Below are 4,660 nucleotides of genomic sequence, written 5' to 3'. Positions count from 1 at the left end.
AACCTGTCCGATTCCAACAGGAGGAAACACAGGAAGGATATTCCCGATAACCATGGAGGGCAGGGAAGGTGGAATCCTGAGCCGGGGGAGGGGGGAGTGGAGGTCACGCTCTACAGAATACCGGGTAGGGCTGAGATGAGGAGACATGTCTTCACACACACAGAGTGGGGAGGCCTGAGGGATTCTCGGCCACAGACAGCGGTCAAAACAGTGAACGTTTCCAATCGGGTGGTGCGGTGGCTCAGTGGTTAGCGCTGCTGCCTCACGGCGCCAGGGACCCGGGTTCGATTCCAGCCTCAGGGCGACTGTCTGTGTGGAGTTTACACATTCTCCCCCTGTCTGCGTGGGTTTCCTCCCACAATCCAAAGTTGTGCAGGTTAGGGTGGATTGGCCATGCTAAATTACCCATAGTGCCCAGGGATGTGCAGGTTAGGGTGGATTGGCCATGCTAAATTACCCATAGTGCCCAGGGATGTGTAGTTTAGGGTGGATTGGCCATGCTAAATTACCCATAGTGCCCAGGGATGTGTAGTTTAGGGTGGATTGGCCGTGCTAAATTGACCCATTGTGCCCAGGGATGTGCAGGTTAGGGTGGATTGGCCGTGCTAAATTGACCCATTGTGCCCAGGGATGTGCAGGTTAGGGTGGATTGGCCGTGCTAAATTGACCCATAGAGCCCAGGGATGTGCAGGTTAGGGTGGATTGGCCATGCTAAATTACCCATAGTGCCCAGGGATGTGCAGGTTAGGGTGGATTGGCCGTGCTAACTTGACCCATAGAGCCCAGGGATGTGTAGGTTAGGGTGGATTGGCCATGCTAAAGTACCCATAGTGTCCAGGGGTGTGTAGTTTAGGGTGGATTGGCCATGCTAAATTACCCATAGTGCCCAGGGATGTGTAGTTTAGGGTGGATTGGCCGTGCTAAATTGACCCATTGTGCCCAGGGATGTGCAGGTTAGGGTGGATTGGCCGTGCTAAATTGACCCATTGTGCTCAGGGATGTGTAGGTTAGGGTGGATTGGCCGTGCTAAATTGACCCATTGTGCCCAGGGATGTGCAGGTTAGGGTGGATTGGCCGTGCTAAATTGACCCATAGAGCCCAGGGATGTGCAGGTTAGGGTGGATTGGCCATGCTAAATTACCCATAGTGCCCAGGGATGTGCAGGTTAGGGTGGATTGGCCGTGCTAACTTGACCCATAGAGCCCAGGGATGTGTAGGTTAGGGTGGATTGGCCATGCTAAAGTACCCATAGTGTCCAGGGGTGTGTAGTTTAGGGTGGATTGGCTGTGCTAAATTGACCCATTGTGTTCAGGGATGTGTAGGTTAGGGTGGATTGGCCATGCTAAATTGACCCATTGTGCTCAGGGATGTGTAGGTTAGGGTGGATTGGCCGTGCTAAATTGACCCATAGAGCCCAGGGATGTGCAGGTTAGGGTGGATTGGCCATGCTAAATTACCCATAGTGCCCAGGGATGTGCAGGTTAGGGTGGATTGGCCGTGCTAACTTGACCCATAGAGCCCAGGGATGTGTAGGTTAGGGTGGATTGGCCATGCTAAATTACCCATAGTGCCCAGGGATGTGCAGGTTAGGGTGGATTGGCCGTGCTAAATTACCCATAGTGTCCAGGGATGTGTAGTTTAGGGTGGATTGGCCGTGCTAAATTGACCCATAGTGCCCAGGGATGTGTAGGTTAGGGTGGATTGGCCGTGCTAAATTGACCCATAGTGCCCAGCGATGTGCAGGTTAGGGTGGATTGGCGATGCTAAATTACCAATAGTGCCCAGGGATGTGCAGGTTAGGGTGGATTGGCGATGCTAAATTACCAATAGTGCCCAGGGATGTGCAGGTTAGTGTGAGTTAGTCAGGGGTGAAGGTAGAGTAACAGGGTCGGGGAATGGATCTGGGTGGGTTACTGTTCGCATGGGCTGGTGTGGACTTGTTGGGCCGAAGGGCCTGTTTCAACACTGTAGGGATTCTAAGAAGATGTTAGACAGAGTCATCCAGCACGGAAAACAGACCCTTCGGCCCGAACAGCCCGTACCGACCACAATCCCAAACTAAACCAGTTCCAAAGTTAAAAATCACACAACACCAGGTTATACTCCAACAGGTTTAATTGTCACAATCACCTGATGAAGGAGCGTCGCTCCGAAAGCTAGTGTGCTTCCAATTAAACCTGTTGGAGTATAACCTGGTGTTGTGTGAGTTTTAAGTTTGTCCACCCCAGTCCAACACCAGCCTCTCCGAATCACAAACCAGTTCCAGTTGCCTACTCCGGACATATCCCTCCCAACCTTTTCTGTTCGAGAACTCATCCAAATGTCCTTTTGTAACTGTCCCTGCATTCACCACTTCCTCAGGAAGTTCCAACCACACGCAAAATAGCCCCCTAGTGCCCTTTGCGTTAAACATCTTTCTCCTCTAACTTTAAAAAGATGTCCCCTTTCGGTTTGACTATCCTGGGGAAATGGCCTTGGCCTGATCCGTACACCCCCTCTCCCCGTGATTTTGTAAACCTCAGTGAGGGGTTTGTAAAAGCCCAGGGCTAGAGGGATCGAGGGGAAGGGGGGAGAGGGATCGAGGGGAAGGGGGGAGAGGGATCGAGGGGAAGGGGGAGAGGGGGGAGAGGGATCGAGGGGAAGGGGGGGAGGGGGATCGAGGGGAAGGGGGGAGAGGGATCGAGGGGAAGGGGGGAGAGGGATCGAGGGGAAGGGGGAGTGGGATCGAGGGGAAGGGGGGAGAGGGATCGAGGGGAAGGGGGGATTGGGATCGAGGGGAAGGGGGGGAGAGGGATCGAGGGGAAGGGGGGAGAGGGATCGAGGGGAAGGGGGAGTGGGATCGAGGGGAAGGGGGGAGTGGGATCGAGGGGAAGGGGGGAGTGGGATCGAGGGGAAGGGGGGAGAGGGATCGAGGGGAAGGGGGAGTGGGATCGAGGGGAAGGGGGGGAGTGGGATCGAGGGGAAGGGGGAGAGGGATCGTGGGGAAGGGGGGAGAGGGGGAAGGGGCGAGGGAAGGGGGAGAGGGGAAGTCGTGGGGAAGGGGGGAGAGGGATCGAGGGGAAGGGGGAGTGGGATCGAGGGGAAGGGGGGGAGAGGGATCGAGGGGAAGGGGGGAGAGGGATCGAGGGGAAGGAGGGGAGTGGGGATCGAGGGAAGGGGGGAGAGGGATCGAGGGAAGGGGGGAGAGGGATCGTGGGGAAGGGGGGAGAGGGATCGAGGGGAAAGGGGGAGTGGGATCGAGGGGAAGGGGGGAGAGGGATCGAGGGGAAGGGGGAGTGGGATCGAGGTGAAGGAGGGAGTGGGATCGAGGGGAAGCGGGGGAGAGGGATCGAGGGGAAGGGGGGAGAGGGATCGAGGGGAAGGGGGGAGAGGGATTGAGGGGAAGGGGGGAGAGGGATCGAGGGGAAGGAAGGAGTGGGATCGAGGGGGAGGGGGGAGAGGGATCGAGGGGAAGGGGGGAGAGGGATCGAGGGGAAGGAGGGAGTGGGATCGAGGGGAAGGGGGAGTGGGATCGAGGGGAAGGGGGAGAGTGGGATCGAGGGGAAGGGGGGGAGTGGGATCGAGGGGAAGGGGGAGAGGGATCGAGGGGAAGGGGGAGTGGGATCGAGGGGAAGGGGGGAGTTGGATCGAGGGTGGATCGAGGGGAAGGGGGGAGAGGGATCGAGGGGAAGGGGGGGGTGGGATGAAAGGCCGTGATGCTGATGCCTAGGGTTGGGACCAGACAGAAACTGCAGATGCTGGAATCCAAAGAAAAACACAGCAAGCCCAGGTATAGGACAGGAGCAGAGTCGAGGGGCTGAATAGCCTCCTGCTGTTCCCAAATCCTCTGTTTCTGTCCAGCTGAGAGTATCTGCGGAGGGAGCGGGGAGCTCTGGGACATTGAAAGAACCCTGCGGCTTGGCATCGCTTGGAGCTGGTGGGGGACGGAGCACAGACAGAGATGGGAGAGTGTGTTGTTCTCTTTTGGGGGGGGGCGGGGGAGGGGAAGGAAGCTGGTGGAGAGCTGGGGAGGAAGGGGGGGGGGGCGGTCGGGTTTAGATAGGCTCTGGCCACCGAATTTTCCTCTTCCCCTCGCTGGAGGAGGGGAGAGGGGGGAAGAAAATCCTCCCCGAGGTGAAACAATTTTTAAATCCAAGACTCACTCACTCTCTCTCTCTCTTACCTGTTGAACATCAGCTGCAGCTGGGGGACTCTCTCTCTCTCTCTCTCTCTACAAAGAGAGAGGAAAAGGCAAGTCTTTTTGCTCCCGAAACTTCCTCCTCTCACTCTGTTCCCGGAGGAGTGACAGAGTTGTGGGTGGTTTCGTTTCTTCCCAGTCTCGCTGTACTTCTCTCTCTCTCTCTCTCTCTCTCTATTCCCTCCTGCCTTTCCTCTCTCCTCCCCTCTCTCTCTCTCTCTCCCACCCCCCCCCCCCTCCTGCCTTTCCCCTCTCTCGTTTTCTCTCTCTCTCTCTCTCTGTGAGTGTGGGGACCTCCCTCCTCAAAATCCCAATCTGGTATCTCCAATTCCTGGGACAATCTCAGGAAATTGAGAGAGAGAGAGAGAGACGCAGAGACAAACAAGCAAACAGAGGAGCAACTAACCTGGGAGGGGACTCGATCCTTCTCTAACCTCCTGTGTTTTCTCATTTTTAAAAAATGTCCGTTAACCTTTCCCTGCC

At 56.5% G+C, this 4,660-nt stretch overlaps 1 protein-coding gene across 3 annotated transcripts in view; it reads right to left on the bottom strand.

Moving 5' to 3' along the window:
- The window catches only part of LOC122544433 (phospholipid scramblase 2-like), a 39,356-nt gene extending 34,992 nt beyond the window's left edge, over nucleotides 1–4,364 (bottom strand). The window contains exon 1 of one of the 3 annotated variants that reach the window (XM_087983052.1): nucleotides 4,163–4,364. The gene's annotated coding sequence lies outside the window, so the exon portion shown is untranslated. The remainder of the gene's footprint in view (nucleotides 1–4,162) is intronic. The other 2 variants (XM_087983051.1, XM_087983053.1) reach the window with 2 other exon arrangements.
- Between the last annotated feature and the right edge of the window lie 296 nt (nucleotides 4,365–4,660).

Source organism: Chiloscyllium plagiosum, unplaced genomic scaffold (assembly GCF_037043375.1).
Source record: "Chiloscyllium plagiosum isolate Xiang-an unplaced genomic scaffold, Cpla_swu_hap1 HiC_scaffold_44, whole genome shotgun sequence".
Classification (NCBI taxonomy): Eukaryota; Metazoa; Chordata; class Chondrichthyes; order Orectolobiformes; family Hemiscylliidae; genus Chiloscyllium; species Chiloscyllium plagiosum.
This window is presented reverse-complemented; position numbering and strand designations above follow the sequence as displayed.